This window comes from Drosophila ananassae, chromosome 2R (assembly GCF_017639315.1).
Source record: "Drosophila ananassae strain 14024-0371.13 chromosome 2R, ASM1763931v2, whole genome shotgun sequence".
Lineage (NCBI taxonomy): Eukaryota > Metazoa > Arthropoda > Insecta > Diptera > Drosophilidae > Drosophila > Drosophila ananassae.
The window spans coordinates 3,764,288-3,784,412 of NC_057928.1; the positions used below are offsets into that span (position 1 = coordinate 3,764,288).

At 39.6% G+C, this 20,125-nt stretch overlaps 1 protein-coding gene and 1 long non-coding RNA gene across 5 annotated transcripts in view; both read left to right on the forward strand.

Annotated features, from left to right (window-relative positions):
- Window positions 1-20,125, forward strand: part of LOC26514902 (proton-associated sugar transporter A) — a 226,373-nt gene that overhangs the window by 25,090 nt on the left and 181,158 nt on the right. The window lies entirely within an intron of this gene.
- Window positions 7,422-8,599, forward strand: LOC116655755. Its single transcript, XR_004310801.2, has 2 exons — window positions 7,422-7,947; window positions 8,028-8,599. It is a non-coding gene; the product is annotated as an uncharacterized LOC116655755 (long non-coding RNA).

The following is a 20,125-nucleotide window of genomic DNA, read 5'->3' on the forward strand; positions in this document are numbered from 1 at the left end:
TCTTATGTACAAAATTTCATAAGGATCGGCCGACTATATCCTATAGCTGTCATACAACGATCGAAATTGGCATAACTTTGGTGTTTTTTAAGTTAGAAAGATGGGATTTGGTACAGATTCTATTTTGGGGAAAACAATCTGATCTGCCAACATAAGGATCGGCCGACTATAAGCGATCCGCTATATATCTAATAAAATAAGATGGATGGCGCCACCTAGCGGACTGCGACTGAACTGCAAGGGTATATCAACTTCGGCTCCGCCCGAAGTTAGCTTTCCTTTCTTGTTGAAACACTAACTTTTTTTTTAAATTGTTCAATGTATCTTTTGAGGAGGTGTATTGAATAACACTAACTTTATATAAGCAAAAGATTCTTGACCAAACACAAGCTGGTAACACAAAAGGTGTACTAATTTCTATTGCTTGACTTTTACTTCACTTTAGTCTCATACTTGAAACAGACCAGTTGTGTTAAAAAGTAAAAAAAAAAAGAAAAATTAGAAAACTATTGTTATTATTTAATTGTGGAATACCTGGGAGGCCTTTTTACAACAATAGTCCTAATCAATACCACAGTGTCGATGAGACCCCTCAACGACGACGCAGACGGCACGGAAATTTTCGGGAGGCTGAAAAATTTACATATTTGGTTCGCAAAGACGAGACATCATTTACGTTATTCATAGACTCTTTTTAGACTAGCGATAGCTACGTCATAATTACTCTCGGTGACCAGGAATTCCTTGAGTTCCTAGTTCCTAAGGCTTCACCAGACAGGCATGAAATTGAATCATAAACTTCTCGATAACAGTAATGTTCACATCTTTGTGTACTAAGATCTCGAAAAGACATATAACATTTTTGAACTCCGAATAATTATTAGTGAATTTTGGTAATGTCAATCTGGAAAGTCGAGCTCGAGTTGGGGCTGCAGAAACTGCAGTAGCTGGACATAAGGTCCAGGTCATTACATAAGGTCATTACCCTTGCTTTGGTTGTTATTGCTAATTCTTCCAACTCGGCTCCAAATTCATCCATTTCATGTAATCACTCGATCTGGTCTTGCAACTAATTTGCTTTAAAAATTTTCTCATCTAAAACCTGATGCCTGCACTCTAGCTCGTTTTTTTGTAGAGGAAGTGATCCAGCTTCCAAACGTTCCTCTAATCGGCGAATGCTTTTTACTTTAACATTTGATCTTTTTAAATCTCCGTCTGTCTGTTTCTTTGCAAACTAGTCTCTCAGTTTTAGAGCTATCGAGTTGAAACTTTGCACACATCCTTCTTTCCTTTGCAGGCAGTATATAAGTCGGAACGGCCGGGATCGGTCGACTATATCCTATAGCTGCCATATAACTGATTGATCGGAAATGCCATAACTTTGGTGTTTTTTAAGTTAGAGGGTTGGGACTTTCCACACATGTTATGTTTGACCAAAATGTCTTATGTACAACATTTCATAAGGATCGGCCGACTATATCCTATAGCTGTCATACAACGATCGAAATTGGCATAACTTTGGTGTTTTTTAAGTTAGAAAGATGGGATTTGGTACAGATTCTATTTTGGGGAAAACAATCTGATCTGCCAACATAAGGATCGGCCGACTATAAGCGATCCGCTATATATCTAATAAAATAAGATGGATGGCGCCACCTAGCGGACTGCGACTGAACTGCAAGGGTATATCAACTTCGGCTCCGCCCGAAGTTAGCTTTCCTTTCTTGTTGAAACACTAACTTTTTTTTTAAATTGTTCAATGTATCTTTTGAGGAGGTGTATTGAATAACACTAACTTTATATAAGCAAAAGATTCTTGACCAAACACAAGCTGGTAACACAAAAGGTGTACTAATTTCTATTGCTTGACTTTTACTTCACTTTAGTCTCATACTTGAAACAGACCAGTTGTGTTAAAAAGTAAAAAAAAAAAGAAAAATTAGAAAACTATTGTTATTATTTAATTGTGGAATACCTGGGAGGCCTTTTTACAACAATAGTCCTAATCAATACCACAGTGTCGATGAGACCCCTCAACGACGACGCAGACGGCACGGAAATTTTCGGGAGGCTGAAAAATTTACATATTTGGTTCGCAAAGACGAGACATCATTTACGTTATTCATAGACTCTTTTTAGACTAGCGATAGCTACGTCATAATTACTCTCGGTGACCAGGAATTCCTTGAGTTCCTAGTTCCTAAGGCTTCACCAGACAGGCATGAAATTGAATCATAAACTTCTCGATAACAGTAATGTTCACATCTTTGTGTACTAAGATCTCGAAAAGACATATAACATTTTTGAACTCCGAATAATTATTAGTGAATTTTGGTAATGCCAATCTGGAAAGTCGAGCTCGAGTTGGGGCTGCAGAAACTGCAGTAGCTGGACATAAGGTCCAGGTCATTACATAAGGTCATTACCCTTGCTTTGGTTGTTATTGCTAATTCTTCCAACTCGGCTCCAAATTCATCCATTTCATGTAATCACTCGATCTGGTCTTGCAACTAATTTGCTTTAAAAATTTTCTCATCTAAAACCTGATGCCTGCACTCTAGCTCGTTTTTTTGTAGAGGAAGTGATCCAGCTTCCAAACGTTCCTCTAATCGGCGAATGCTTTTTACTTTAACATTTGATCTTTTTAAATCTCCATTCTATAAAAATTATTTCGTTTCTAAAAAGAAGCGAGAGCGATGCAAATTTTAATATTTAAAATTATTTATTTAAAGTTGTTAATTAATTAAATAAAATAAATTTTAATTTCGATAAAAAACGAAAACGAAAATAATTAGTTAATTTAATAAATATTACTTTTATAATAACATTTTTAAGTACTACTAAAAATTTATATATTTTAATAATTAAATAATTTATTTATTTTAAAACAACGAAAATAATTAATTAATTAATTTATAGTCAAGGCAATGAGTATCTAAATAAGAAAGAAAAACTAACTTCGGGCGGAGCCAAAGTTTATATACCCTTGCAGTTGGGTATCATGTTTTCAAACAGCCCCAAGCTTCTTTAAAAATAGCAAGGTTGTGCCATGCCATGGACTTTCCAAACATGCTATATTTGGCCAGAATATCTTATCTACAATGTCATAGAACGATCAGAATTGGCATAACTTTGGTGTTTTTAAAGTTACAAAGATGGGACTTGGTATATACCATTTTGCGCAAAGTAATCCAAATTGCCAAATTTCATAAGGATCGGGCGACTATATGCTATAGCTGCCATATAACTGAACGATCGGAATTGGCATAACTTTGCCGTGAGTGGCAATCTGCATGAGTGGCAAAAAACACACATTCAATGTGCATTGCACAATGCTAAAAATGAGTTGAGTGAATTTGAGAGCAAAGCCAACATGATGTGAGGGGGTTGGCTCTCTTACGCTTACTCATTTGCACAAAGATCAAGAAGAAGGAAACGAATAGAGTGAATTGAGAACGTTGAAAACAGAGACGTTTCATTCGAATGATTCGAGTTGCAAATGTAAATAAAAGGAAATAAAAACAAATTAAATGCAGTGAATTTTCTTCGAGTCCGAAAAAGCTTTATATTTATTGTTTTTTATTTTATTTATTTCTAAATTAACGATAACTTATAACTTATTTAAATTGGAATGCAAAAACATTGTTTTGTTGATATTTTCTGAGTTAGTGGATATTTGACAACGCTTCTCTGTTATTAAATTTCTTGCGTTTGAAAAGGTGCGTTCCGAAACCGCGCTGCTTTTGTGCAATAGCGGAAAAAATATATACATACAAGCTCGTCGGTTTCTTTTATAAATTGATTGTACATATTTCCGTCTTTTTGCTGCAGCTCTCAGAAAGGGAATGTGCCCAAATCATAAGAAACAACTCGAATGATTCGGGTATACAAGACATTGCCAAATCTGTCATTTCACTTTTCGTTTCGTTCATTCTCTCTCATTTCGTTTGATGTCTCAAATGAAGAGAGGAACACATGCTTGCACTCATTCAATGTTTTTTTATTTCCATGGAAACCACGATGCATCGTTCCTCTCACTCCATTCTATTCCATTCGAATGTACTCATTTAGACGTATGTTATGAATGTAATCATGCAGACGTCTAGTTCGTACTACGTATGAGTATGTATGTGTACGTAACACCAAGCTTCACAGGTGGCTGCACCTTTAATAGATATGTATTTAAAAATCCTTTTCAACGGTGTAAAGCTTTATTATCTTTTGTGATTATAAAATTATGCATTTTTTTTTATTAGTTGCTCATATGTTTGTTACTAACATCTCCAATTTTTTTCAGGATTGAAAATAACTTTCTTGAATAACTTCTGAAAGAAAATTGGGTCGGTTGAGGTATCAATCGACAATTAAAACAATACCTTTCGATTGGTATTGATCGGATGGTATTGATTATACCTTCCGAACAATACCTTTCATTAAGATCGGATGCCTACAGAAACTTTGTAATTCTTCGGCTATATATAGAGTCTCCTCGCGCACGCCAAGGCATGCAGGTCGTCACCTCGTGGACTGCTGTCCAAAGTGACTATTGATCTATTAACGCTACATTACTCTTATATTTAAATCGTATAGAATTTGTATTTTATTAAAAACTCGAATTCTTAATCGCAGCTATCCGAAATGCCCAGTAACTTAACAAAAATAAAAAAATAAAAATGTCTATAACAAATTGTCATACCCGTGCAGAGGATTGTATGGTTTTTATGCCTCTTTTATTCAACGGGTTTTATTCTTCACATTGTAATAATTTTATTACAAATTGTTCTCATCCTACGCCAGATCTTTGATGTTTCTTCGACGATTCCTGCTCGTCTTCGCCCCCGGCGCTTGTCTTCCCGACGCTCACCCGTGAGTGAACCGGGTCGGTCGCCAAGATTTCTACTCCCCAGGACTACACGAGGAAGAATGCGTGGTACCCGGCAGCCGGTTCGGTTCGTGGTTTCCTTCGGAACTGCGCGCTCGTGCCGTTTGCTTCTGCTTTCGCGTCGCTAAAACTAAGTCGCGCGGCTTTCTGCTGCTATAGCTCTGCGCTTATCGAAAGCTGCTGTTGTCGCCGCTGCACAGTGGGAGAAACGACTGGTTTAGCGGGGATTTATTATTGTTTTATTGTGTTAAAAAAAAAAATTATTTTATGATCTCCATAAATAGTTTTAGCAATGATATTACCATAGATGTATGTGTTCACAGCCAAAAGATTTTTTTGGAAATATCTTTTTCTTTTTGCCATATAGAACAAGAAAGAAAAGCTAACTTCGGGCGGAGCCGAAGTTTATATGTATATCCTTGCATCCATTGAAGCCCCCATGCTTCTAACTTGAAAAACAAGCAAGTTATGACATATCCGATCAATCAGTTATATGCCAGCTATAGGATATAGACGGTCGATCCTTATGAAGTTTGGCAGATCGTATCAGTTTGCCCAAATTAGAATGCATAGAAAGTCCCATCCTTCTAACTTGACGTTATGGCATTTCCAATCAATCATGTATATGGCAGCTATTGGATATTGTCGACCGATCCCGTTCCAACTTATATACTGCCTGCAAAGAAAAGAAGGGTGTGTGCAAAGTTTCAACTCGATGGCTTTAAAACTGAGAGACTAGTTTGCGTAGAAACAGACAGACGGACATGCTTATATCGACTCAGGGGGTGATCCTGATAAAAAAATATATATTTTATACTTTATAGGGTCGGAGAAACTTTTGATCTGGAAGTTTTGACCAAAATTATAATACCCTCTTCAAGGGTATAAAAATGTACTCGCTTGGACACTGACGTTGGACATAAAAAAATGGATTTGAAAATAATATGCGGGAATATGCGGCTCAATTTTGAAATTTTCGCAGCACAAAACGTTGATGAACTTTAAAAAAAAATATTCATATTCAGCCCGGTTTTGGAACAAAACGAAATCACAGGTCACATGCATTAATTTTTACAGGTCACATCATAATGTCATACCTTCTTTTGTATATAATAGAAAACATTTTCTTTCCATTTTTATTTATAATAGAAAACATTTTCATAAAAGAAAAATTTATGAAAATATTAGCGTGTCGTCAAAATTTGCAGAAAACCGGTTAATAGCAGCTGATGGTACATATGTTGTATTTGAAGCTTTACAGCGAAGCGAATATAAAGACAAATGCGAAACGAAAAGTGTTTTTATCTTATCTATTATAATCTATATTTGTAATCTATTACAAAATGATATTGGCGCAAAATTAAAGGTAAAATTTGAATTTATCGCCGCTAAACCAGTCGTTTCTCTCACTGTGTGGTGCTCACTATTTACTGCTGCTCCGAATGCCTGGTAGGATATGGAGCCTTCCTTCACGACACACAAACGGATCTGGACCTTGCGATTTTTTGCTTAGCTTCAAGAACTTGAGTTCAAACTTCCTTTGGGAAGCTTCTTTCCCTCCTTGATGCTTATGATATGTTGTGTTCACCTGCAAGAATATATCAACTTCAGCACCGCCGTTAGCTTTCCTTTCCTTAGAGAAGTTTTTCTAGGGAAAGGATTTTTATTTTTCTTATGAACTTTTTATCCTTTTCATAGCCTTGCAGAGGGTATTATATTTTGGTTAAAAGTGTGCAACGCAGTGAAGAAAACATCTCCGACCCTAAAAAGTATATTCTTGATCAGGATCACCTCGACTCAGGAGGTGATGAGCATGCCCGTCTGTCTGTTTCTACGCAAACTAGTCTCTCAGTTTTAAACATAACTTTCCAAAATTTTTATTAAAAAATTTATTTGATGGTAAAATTCTCTGGATCGGCCAACAATATATGATCCGATACATATATTATAATATAAGCTGCTACTTATCTGCAAGGATATATCAACTTCGGCTCCACCCGAAATTAGCGTTTCTTTCTTGTTTGTTATTATATTATTATTATTATTATTGTGTTATTTCCATTTCTTAATATCAAATAGACCAAAATAGACTTTTTATAATTAATGTCATGTTATATAATCTAATATATAAAATTCTCGTGTCACAGTTTTCGTTGCCATACTCCTCCGAAACGGCTTGACCGATTTTGATGAAATTTTTTGTGCTTATCCGGTATCTATGAGAATCGGCCAACATCTATTTTTCATCCCCCTAAATGTTAGGGGTAGTCCACCCCTAAATTTTTATTTTTATTTTTTAGACAACATTTTTAATTTCTCTTTTTTCTACAATAATAGTAGGCGCCGGTACGTGATACATTGTTTAACAGCTACTCATTGTTCTCTGCTCAGTTAATTTTATGTGACAAACCAATATTGTGTTTACTGAAAAATTTTGAAAAAAATTGGAAAAAATGTTAATTTGAAATTTTCTCACTTCTCAAATTTTGCGGGAAATTTTCTCACTTTGATTAATTACAATTTACGATGCCGAGGAGAAGACGGCCTGACTTAGGTCGTCGTAGTCAATTAAATGTGCGAAGAGCTACCTCAAGTGCTAACCGCACAGATAAAGAAAATAGTCGTATTGCTATGTCAGAATTGCGTTCTTTAGTGAGTGGCAATGTAGGAGATAGGCTTAGAATGCAACGAGTTCGTGCACATTAAACACATCAACAGCAAGCTAGACATAATGAAACTAAGCGAATCCGCAGACGCAGTGCTCCTGTGATTCTTGAACGAGCTGCATTCCACTATGATCCGGCAATTGATTATTGTGCCGACAAATCAGTAAAAATTGGGGATATGAAAACAATTTGTAAATATTGTAAGGCGTTAAAGTACACTGGTAAATCTACTGGATTATGTTGCGCTGAAGGCAAAGTAAAATTGCCACAATTGGTCCCACCACCAGAAATGATTCGAAGCACTTCTTGACCAACATTCAGAAATATAACAACTGTGTTCAGATGCCATCATTTGGTGCTACACATATTATACAAGCCAATTTCATGGCCACTTTTAAGGTATTATATAAAAATATTCAAGTTTGTATTCAAATATATATATAGGAAATAATTAATGGCCAAATTTTGAAAAATCACAGATACAAGGACAATTTTATCACTTACTGGGAACTCTGATACCACTACCTGATGCAGATCATCAATTTTTACAAATTTATTTTATGGGCAATTCAGATGCGGAAATTAATATTCGTTGTGCTCACAAACCAACAGTAAAGAGAACCATTGTCCAACAATTACAAATGTTTCTTCATCAGAATAACAATTTAGTAAACATGATCAAAATAGCATTGGATCGGATGCCATCTGATAGCCATAATACTGGAAGACTGGCTGTGAAAAGACTGATGAATAACGTCATTGAGACAACAATCATAAAAGGAAAATACAAAGGAGAGGATGTCTTGATCCCGCGGATACCAATGATTCCAACGGACACACCATTCGATTTTAAACGCTTACAATTTCCAGTACGTCTGGATTTTGCGATGACTATAAATAAATCGGAAGGACAATCGTTAGAAGTTTGTGGAATCAACTTGGAGTTTCCCTATTTCGCGCATGGACAATTAGACGTCGCGTGTTCGGGCGTCGGAAAACCGTCTTCTTTGTTTATTTACGCACCACAAAATAAAACAAAAAATATAGTTTATGAGAAAGCTTTTAATTAATTAACACACTGTATTTTAACAGTGTGTGTCTGTGAATATCAAATTTAAATTTTATAAATAGCCAATATTTCAGGAAAACTCTTTATAAGTAAGCAACATGATGTATCGAAAATAATTATAAAACTTTATGGTTTTATTCAATAAATGAAGTTGAATAAAATAAGAGGGTACTCTTTAATTTTTGGGATTGAAAATGATTAAAATGATAGCTCCGCGAAACTTAATTTTAGCTATCTTCAGTTCTTACTGTATCAGATAATTTTTTTAAGTTTGAAAACTTTTAAGTTTTGTCACAAAAGAAGATTCTGAACGCAACAAAAAAAAAACAACAGCTGGCAGTACGAAGTCTGCCGGGACAGCTAGTATTGTATAATACTTTATTTTGAAATATATATTTTTTATTCCTAGCCTTCTATGCTCTAATGGTATCCTAGTTTTTTGTAGATTGTTTCTAATCTATATTCCGATTTCATATTCGTGTATGCCCGTAACTTTAAGGCAAATATTTTTTACCTATACTTAAAAGTACTTTGTTGACGAAAACTAATTCGTTTGGATAGTTATATGATATAAAAGAAACTAAAAAGAGAATAAAAGCTAAACGCCCTAATCAATTAAACGGACATATTTGAGGTTTATTAATAGTTATATGACATCACCCTACTGTTCAAACTACATGGTAATAAAGGACTTGTACAGGTACTAAAGCCATGCTAAGAAAGCGAAAAAATCTCTTGCAGAAATGTTGCAGTGGCGAAGTAATTTAATTTACCCTGCCTCGATCGAACTCCTTACTTCGACAACTATTGTAACTCACCATGTCCATGAACATAGTGGATAAAACTGTAACACCTTATGATTTGGCCTCGTCCACTTTTTAATCTATTCCGAACAGCAAATGCAGTTTGATCTATATATATAAATTATCGCCGACCAGACTTGCGGCGGCTGCTCCCACCTGCTCCCACCGTTGGAAGATGAGTTTTCAACAGCATCTTGAAGGGGCAGCAAGCAAAATTTATTTACTGCCCGCCTTGTAGCTTTGTACGCCGTCCTTAGTGGAGTCACCCGACATACTCCGTCATATCTAACGACCATTTCCTTCCGATGGAAATGAATCTCCTCAGTGCATGCAGAAGGCGGCGGTGGACAGATCCTTCACAAGCTCTAATTGGCCTCTGTCGTGAAACAGATGAAAACGCTGGTGTATAATTTTATGCTGGCCTTGTTGCGACCCTCCGACTTATAAAAGAAAGGACCGCAAAAATCACTGCCGGTTACGTCGAAGGAGCATGCCATTCCCAATACACGACGCTTCATCCAAAAACAACTCACGCATTTATTTGTTATAGAAAAAAATTTGCATGCTCGATGCAACTCTGACAGAACGAGGGACATACGACCTAGGTTAAGATACTCCTTTATAAAGGCCGAATAATGAGCGCGTAGTTCGGGCTGATGAGACAATTTCCTCTCTTACGACTGGAAACGACGTAGAGCTTACGAGTACGAGTCGTTCAGTACCCCAGAGTTATGTTTAATTGGCAACCTGACTGTATAGGCTCCACCCTTTAACCGAATCGGTGCAATTTTCCACTTCCCAAAACTGGCGAAGATGTTGATTGAGCCGCTTATCGAAAGGACCTTGGGTGTTAACCAGTAGTGACCGCTCAGCTGCCATAAGGACGTTAACACGGCCTTCACCTGGAAGCAAACCAGGAGATAAATGAATTTGCCCCACACAAAGCGGCTTGTAAAATAATTCAGCTCCAATTAGCAACAAGCAAGTGCTACCGAACTGAGCGGACGTGCTTTGCCTGAGCTCCGGGAAAACTGCAACACACAAAAAAAAAAAAAAAAAATGTGGGGTAACCCAATATAAGCGAAAAGACACCAATTAACCACAATTTATTAAAAGCAATAGACAATTTTTTTCTATTAGTTATGATGTGCTAAAACAAAAACTAGTGCATTATTTTAAATAAATAAGTGCCACGCAATAAGCTCATTGAGCAACGATCAAAAGAACGAGCGTAGAAGCTCAGTGAACCAAAAAAACGGCTTCTACTCTTACTTTTTAACCCGCGATATCGAAATGGAAAAATCGGCGATTAAGAGCAAGCCGGCTCTACTGACCGCTGAAAGCCATAGGGAACGGTCTTGCTCACCCGCTCTGCTCACTCCGACTCCCGCGTCATGGAGTTCGTAGTGTAAAACCCCCCCTCCAATGGCGGAACCAAATTTCGCACCAACAACACACACGACATCAACGATTACAACGAGTACAAAAACAACAACTTCGGAAAGTGCCAAAACGGCCCCGGCCATACAGACTGGATTGGATGATACAGACTGAAGCGCAAAGCTCAGCCCGCAGAGTAAACTGGCAGGCAATAAAACAAAAATTAACCGCGTCCAGAAGATCGACGAAGAACCAGGAAGATCCAGTAGTCACAGATTTGCCCTACTGGCGGAGGTTGACGAAAACCAACCAGCGCCAGACACCGAAAAAACCCACGTAGCAGCTGAAAAAGCGCCCTTAAAGAAAAGGGCTTCGCCACCAAGAACGTTATTAACATTCTAAATAAAGATAAAAAGCCACAACCACTCTTTAAGGTCTAGCTCGAGCCAGAAAGCAGCTCGCGGAAGAAGAACGAAGTCCCCCCAATCTACAAGCTGCAATATCTTTTGCATCGGAGAAGCACAGTTGAAGAGCCACATAAACGCAACGGTCCAGTGCAATGCACTAACTGCCAAAAGTATGGACAGACTAGCTCATACTGCACACTTCATACTGCACTACAAACAAGGGCAGTACCGCGAAGAAATGTGCAAACAGGTTCAGCTGGTTTAGTAAAGCTCTACAGAAATTGTAAATAGCCATGACCTTTTGAAAATATGAGATTAAAAACTCCAATTTAATTGACAAAAATATTGTTTAACCACCTATAATAAATTCAATAAAATTATTTCGCGTTTTCCCTTAAATTCCCTTAAATTAAAACATGGTATGATCTACTGATTTCAATAAGAAAATAAAAATCTTCCATAGAAAAATGTTTGGGGAAAAATCATAGAAGAGAAAAAATTAACGTAGAAAATCTGAGATTTCAACTTTTGATGAGTATTCCAAAGATATGGTAACTGCTAGATACCATTTTTTAATTTTAGTAGGTACACACACATTTCAAAAATGATATGTTCTAGAAACAATGATGGTCATAGCCATTACACGGCCTACATAATTCAATATGTGGTAAAATTTTATTTATCTTCTCTTAGGTGTACCGCGGAAACTGTGGGTGATAGAACCTATGTTTGTTCTGGACTTTGGTTCAGGGGAGCCTAAAGGTTATGGAGCAGGTCAAATTATGCGTGGAGATTTTTTGCTGTTGGCCTGTGTTATTATTTTCTGATAAAAAAATAATTATTATTTGTGACTTTTATTTTTTTTCGTTCAAAAATATCACTTAATTCATGATTGCGGGCTATATATTAAATTTTTCGTACATGCGAGTGCATATCTGCATAGATTAAATATATAGGTCCAAATTTATATGTCCGTCTGTCCGTTTCTACGCCAACTAGGCTCTCAGTTTTAAAGCTATCGAATTGATACTTCTTCACAAGGGTGCACACACCCTTCTTTTATTTCCAGGCAGTATCTAAGTCGGAACGGCCGGGATCGGTCGACTATATACTATAGCTGCCATATAACTGATTGATCGGAAATGTCATATCTTCGTTGTTTTTCAAGTTAGAAGGATGGGAGTTTCAATGGTTTCCTCTTTTGGCAAAATAATTCGATATGCCTAATTTCACAGGGATTGGCCAGCTATATACGATCCGCTATATATCTAATAATATAAGATGCGTGTCGCCACCTAGCGCACTGCGATTCAACTGCAAGGGTATATAAACTTCGGCTCCGCCCGAAAGGAAAGCCCTTTCTTGTTTTTTTTTATATTGTTATGGTTTTACCTTGTATTTTTACATATATCGAACAAACAACAAAGCGAAATTGTTGATTTATTCGTATTATAATGCAACAAACACAAAAACTCAACTAAATATAATATTTACCTGTTCATAAATATGATTCTAACTTCTTTTGTTATTTATATTTGGATGAGAAACTGCATAACCAATTCAGATTATCACATTCACCAAATTGGCGGGAAAAATAATCAGCTTTTGACCGCTATGATTCAGATATTGAATTTAACCGGTATGATGCAGATTTGCATCACCACGTGTTAATACTAGCTGCATCACCATGGTGTAAAGGCTTAATACTAGCTGTTGAGCCAAGCAGCCAAAGGCGAAGATATGTAAAATAATTTATATTCTAAATCTGAGGAGCAGCGGCGGGTGTATCAGCAGTTCTGTTTTTGTTTATTTCTCCCCCGTTCGCATGCGCTTTGCTGGTATTTGTAGCGCTTTGGGGCTTTTTTGTAGAGCTTCTGCACACTAGCACATCTTGCATTTGTGTGCGTCCCCCCGCCTCGCCTCTTGACAGCGAAATGATAAACAAGTGCATTGTTCTGAGTTTTTATTCCTAAGCTTTGACTTCACTTGTATTTTTGGCACTAACTTGAGCGGCTGCGAGTTTGGTTAGATTGAACCCTCGAATAAAAGCATTGAAATTTGTTTGAAATTGAATTGCGGAGTCGTGTATTTATTTGGCCGCTATTAAAAAATATTAATAGCTCAACATTTTGGTGACCCCGACGCGATTTAATCTCGGTTAATTATCGTGATCAGCATTAAAAGTGCCATTAAGCACCGTTGTTTTTGTTGTCACAAAGTTGCATTTTATTTTAATTGCACAATGGAGTCGGGAGCTGAAGCTACTGCATCTGCTGCGTCAAGCCGTGAAAGGAAGCTGCGGAGACGCGCAGAGGTAACATGGAGGAAATGGAGGTCCTGCATCGGAAGGTCAAGGCTGCGATGCAGACCGACGGGCGATTGCGGAACTCTGAGCTGGATTTTGATGGACGTCATCCGATTATTCTTCCCAAGGGCCATCCCGTCACTTCGGCTATAGTGATTCACTCAGAAGAACCTGGACTCTGGCCCTCGGGCACTAATTGCGAAAATCCGTTCTCAATACTGGCCTCAATCAAGCAAGTGCTACCGAACTAAGCTGACGTGCTTTGCCCGAGCTCCGGGAAAACTGCAACACAACAAAAAAAAAAAATCTGGGGTAACCCAATATAAGCGAAAAGACGCCAATTAACCACAATTTATTAAAAGCAATGGAGAAGCTTTTTTCTAACAGTTGTGATGTGCTAAAACAAAAACTATTGCATTGTTTTAAATAAATAAGTGCCACGCAATGAGCTCATTGAGCAACAATCAAAAGAACGAGCGTAGAAGCTCAGTGAACCAATGAAACGGCTTCTACTCTTTCTTTTCAACCCGCGATATCGAAATGGAAAAATCGGCGATTAAGAGCAAGCGGGCTCTACTGAGCGCTGAAAGCCATAGCGCACGGTCTTGCTCACCCGCTCTGCTCACTCCGACTCCCGCGTCATGGAGTTCGCAGTGTAAAACCCCCCCTCCAATGGCGGAACCAAATTTCGCACCAACAACAAGCAGTGCTGCAATTTTAGCAACCACATCGTCATCCACTTCAACTCAAAATACAGCGACATCAACGATTACAGCAAGTACAAAAACAACAACTTCGGAAAGTGCCAAAACAGCTCCCGCCATACAGACTGGATTGAATCGCTACATCCAATTTAAGCGCAAGCTCAGCCCGCAGAGTAAACCGGCAGGCAATAAAACAAAAATTAACCGCGTCCAGAAGATCGACGAAGAACCATGAAGATCCAGTAGTAACAGATTTGCCCTACTGGCGGAGGTTGACGAAAACCAACCAGCGCCAGACACCGCAAAAAAAACCCAAGCCCCTTCCAATCTATATCAGGGAGAAAAACTGGAGGCAACCGAATTGCGGCGTTGATCGGGGGAACATCCACGAAACATAGGTGCAAACCAACCCTGAAGAGCACTTCCGTATCGTGTCCAAATATCTGGACAATATTACACGCACCAGCTGAAAAGCAGCAAGGGCATACAAGTGTTAGTAAAGGGAATCGAACCCGATGTTACCGCCGCGGAAATAAAAACCGCCCTTAAGGAAAAGCGCTTCGCCGCCAAGAACGTTATTCACATTCTAAGTAAAGATAAAAAGCCACAACCCCTCTTCAAGGTCGACCTCGAACCAGAAAGCAGGTCTCTGAAGAAGAACGAAGTCCACCCAATCTACAATATCTTTTGCATCGGAGATTCACAGTTGAAGAGCCACATAAACGCAACGGTCCAGTGCAATGCACTAACTGCCAAGAGTATGGACACACTAGGTCATACTGTACACTTCGGGCTGTCTGTGTAGTCTGCGGGGACACCAGAACTCCTCTTACTGCACTACAAACAAGAGCAGTACAGAAATGTGGAAACTGCCGAGGCAACCATAAGGCAAACTATAGAGGATGATGGTGTACAAGGAGTTGAAGAGTCGCATACGTGAAGCGACCGCAACGCGCAACCAAAATTCACAGAATGTGTACATTGCATCAAAACCTGAGAGGTCCTCATTCGGTCCCCTAAACACCACCAACGACTTGTCCTATGCCGATGCTCTACGATCTGGAATGGAAAATCCAAATCAGCCTAACTCACACAGCGCTCAACAGGCCCCAGAACAGCCACATAGCAAAACGGAAACTATGATGCTTACACTACAACAAAGTATGTTAGAGCTTTTGTCATTCATGAAAACGACCATGCAAATCTTGTTCAATGTGGAACGCCAATGGTGTCTCACGGCATAAACTAGAATTGTCACGATTCTTGATCGATAACCATATTGAAGTTATGCTACTGGTGGAAACGTATCTTACAAGCAAATAAAACTTTCAAATAAAAGGCTATACAATCTATCGCACAGATCATCCAGATGGGAATCGGCGGTTTCCCAGCCCACGGCGGAACTGGAGTTCTAATCAGAGAACGTTTGAAACACCATTTTCACAAAAGGTTTGAAACAAACTTCTTGCAGGCCACATCGATACAAATTCAGTCAAGAAACGGAAGCCTTTCACCCGCTGCCGTTTACTGCCCTCCTCGTTTCACAATCTCGGAAGGTCAATTTATGGACTTCTACAATTCACTTGGGGATCGATTTATAGCCGCCGGAGACTACAACGCTAAACACACGCACTGGGGATCACGTCTAGTGACTCCCAGAGGAAGGCAATTGTACAATGCAATTATAAATGTGAGAAATAAACTGGGCTATGTTTCTCCTGTCCCACATACTGTCCAACCGACCCACGCAAGCTCCCAGACCTTACTGATTTTGCGGTGACAAAAAACATACCTTGCAATCTAATAAGTGCCAAAGCATTATCGGACTTTTCATCAGACTACTCGCCTGTGCTTTAACGATTCTTCAAAGCCCAGAAATAACTGAACACCCCCTCAGCCTGACATCGCCAAAAACGAACTGGCTTAAATACACGTGAATGCCCACATAGAACTCGCCCCGGAGTTTAACATGGAATCGGACATCGATTACACTAAGAGCGCCCTGGAAGAAGTACTCGTTGCGGCAGCCAAAATCTCTACTCCTCAAGGGAAGGAAGTAGACCGAAACAAATACCACAAATCTAATCAGCAAATTGAACAGCCCGTGCGAGAAAAGAGGCGCACGCGTCGGGATAGGCAAAACAGCAGATCACCAGCTTCAAAGCAACGCCTTAAGGAAGCAACACGATTACTCGACCAGGCTCTTCCCCAACAGGAAGAAAACGCACAGCTGAGGTACATCCAGAATCTTTCACCAACAAGCACAAAGTATCATCTGTAGAGGGCTCACCCAAATCTCAGCGCCCCAATCGAAACGACCACCCCGTTAAGAAACTCTTCGGGATGCTGGGCTCGTAGCGACGCAGACCGAGCTGAAACAGTAGCTACACATCTCGAAAGTGTGTTCCAGCCAAAACCTGCCTCAAATTCATTCCTTCTGACAGTCATTCAGCCAGAGGCTACCCCTCAGTCAACTGCACCCTTATTTCGGCCGAACGAAATTGAAAAAGTCATAAGAGGGCTAAAACCAAAAAAGGCTCCCGGTGGTGATTTACTGACGCCAACGATGCTGATCGAACTTCCCAAATGCGCTATAGAGGTCGTCTGCAAACTATTTAATGGTATCATTAATCTTGGCTATTTCCCAAAAAAATGGAAGAAATCCATCATTATAATGATACTGAAGCCTGACCAATAAGTCTTCTATCTTGTTTGTCTAAATTGTTTGAAAAATGCTTGCTAACGCGAATAACACCACATCGGAAGGTTGCAAAATTATCCCGGCACACCAATTTGGCTTCCGAAGAAACCACGGAACCATCGAGCAATTGAACAGATTAACATCCGAAATACGCTCACCCTTCGAACAGCGAGAATATTGTAGCGCTATTTTTCTCCACGTATCTTAAGCTTTCGACCGAGTTTGGCTTAATGGACTCACGCACAAAATTAAACAAGCTACTGGAATCATACCTCTACAATTGGGTATTCTCCGTGAGATGCAACGCAGCTACTTTTGGCGACTACATCATTGAAGCTGGAGTTCCACAAGGAAGCGCACTCGGCCCGTGTCTATATGTTTTGTATACTGCGGATATTCCTACGAACGCACAACTAACAACGTCAAAATTCGCCGACGATACCGCTAACCTTAGTCGCTTCAGATGCCCAACGCAAGCAACAAACCAATTGGGTGATCATCTAATAGTAGTGGAAAGGTGGCTGTTCGACTGGAGCATTGAAATAAACGAACAAAAGTCATCATGTAACGTTTACTCTAAATAGACAAACATGCCCTCCACTTTCACTAAACGGTATACAGATCCCTCAAGCTAATGAAGTAACGTACCTTGGCGTCCATCTTGATAGACGAGCACATCGAATGCAAGAAGTTGCACCTAAAACTGAAAGCCAGGAGCCTCCACTGGATCATAAATCACGATCACCCCTGTACCTGGACTACAAGCCACTACTATACAATTCAGTCCTAAAGCCAATCTGGACGTGTGGCTCTCAGCTGTGGGGGAACGCGAGCAGCAGAAACATAAACATCATACAGCGCGCACAATCAAAAATCTTGAGAACTATCACTGGGGCACCTTGGTATGTTCGCAACGAAAACATCCACCGGGATCTGGGCATCCTCGCAGGGAAAGACGAAATTCAGAAGCAAAAAGAGTCTTACAATGAAAAACTGTGTTCGCACCCAAATCCCCTCGCTCAGGGATTGACTCGGATTTCTAGCAGATCCCGCCTGCGACGCAGCGACCTTCCAACCCAGCAATCGATTTTTAGGGCCGTCTAACTCTGTATCAGTCAACATGACTGTTAGTTAAGTTAAAAATATAAGATTTCATACACCTCTTGTTAGTCTCCCAAAGAGAAGATTCAAGAAATGCAAAGGGAAAAAAAAAATTAGCAAATGAACTCGCTCAAACTGGTGAAAATAAGGATCCGCTAGCTTTACATTGCTGACATCCAGCAATGTCTAGCGGGAATCTTCCAATAGCTGACATCCGTGATGAAGCTATGAAGGTCAGTTATGTTGGAAGCTACGATCGCAGTCGAGTATTCCGAGTATTGGGATCTGAAGAGAACCTTGCGTCACTTATACCAGATACAGACACCAGAGACCTCATCTTCCGTAGCTGCAGCTGTTTTACCACCCTTGAAGTAACTATGTGTACCTGCGAGCCAGAATCGAGCAGCGGTCGGTTGGGCAGTAGAACTCCAGGCGTCGAAAAAATTAACGGCAGCGGCCGCTAAACCAAAAACAGCGAGTTGGTTGTGGAAAAGTTGGGAAAGGGGTGTTGACCTTGGATACCAGCTGGAAAGTTCACACGCACGGCAGCTTGAAGCATTTCAATGTCTATAAAGGTAATCAAATCCAAGGCACTAAGGCATAAATCTTTAAAAAAACATTGCCTAAATGTTTACATTTACATTGCGATGCCCAGGCGACCAACTTAAAAACGATGGGCAGGAAATTATTATGTGGGCATGGCCATTACAGAACAGGCATGCGGCAACGGACGAGTTTGTAATCATAAATGCAGACTTACCTGGATTAAAGGGGTCTATGCCGTCCTACCGCAGGGTTTGGTGCCTATGACGTCGCAGGCAAATCCATCCTCTCCCAAGAACGGCATCTCTGCTCAAAGAAACTAGCAATGGACATTGGAATGGAATTCAAGTCTCCCTGCATTTCTTCCACTTAGATTTTGTGGCTACATCAACCTTCTGAAACATCACTTGGGTTATGATGAAGCTGGAAATCTGCTTCGTTCTGCAAATGCTTGCTAGGGCTCACATATGCGAATTAAATTTGTCCGGCAGATTTTTAGACCGATAGTTTTTGTCCGTCAGCTTCAACGATCGCACAGTCTCCAAGGGAGACTCACGAAGGCAAGACCGCAACCGCTGAAGCTTCTCCACCCGGCTTATAAATGGGTTTGTGTTCACCATGGTAGAGAACAGTGACCGAAATTCAAGCCAGTCCGCTAAAAGTGGGAATTTCTGCCAAACTATGCATCAAAATTGGAAGCGGAAGTAGCGTTTATTACCATCAAGGAAACAAACTGTAGCGCCGAATAATCTCCTGGTTCAGGTGCCTCCTTCGGCGCATCGTTGAAGACGCACAGATCGCTCCTGACTTCCGGAACATCCAACTCGGACAGTCGCTTTCCAATTCGCTAGGCCGCTCATTTATCATTGCCTCCAGAAATGTCTCCACAGCTTTTAAGGAGGACAGCAATCCTTGAAGATCCTCAAAAAGGATCACAGCACTTTGACTCAAAAAAAAACTGATTCATTTCGTATTACGGGGAATTAAATATATGAGCGATTATAGCACTCTGCGAACAACGAATGCAATATGCGTATGTATGTCAATAGATGTTTATATTTCGCGCACAAATCACAACCCACAGAATGTTTTTTTTTAATGTGTATTTTAATTTATACCCCATTTTTATTTTTTTTATTTTAAACCGCGCAGCACACATTTTCAATGGAATTTAACTAATTAATTTCCCGAGCACAATCATGATGGGGTAACCAATGTTAAGTTACCGAGGGCGTTACAGGCGTTTCGGCACCTATAAATAAGTTCAGAATTCCTGGTTTTTAAGTAAACGCAAATGCAGTTTGATCTATATATATAAGCACAATTTATTTTGAATTTTTTGAGAATTTTGTTGATTACAAATTTGTGCAAGGTTTGAAGTGTTGAAGACCGACCGAAGAAGTGAAGTAAAACGCAGGGGCGCGGCTCAACGCTTGATGCTGCGGAGCGACCGAGATACCGCGAGAGAGCGAGACAAAGATAGCGCATGACGGCAAACGCAGGTGGCCGATCGAGTGCAAGAGAGCGGGCGACCCGAAATTAGATATTAAGAGCGAACGCGAAT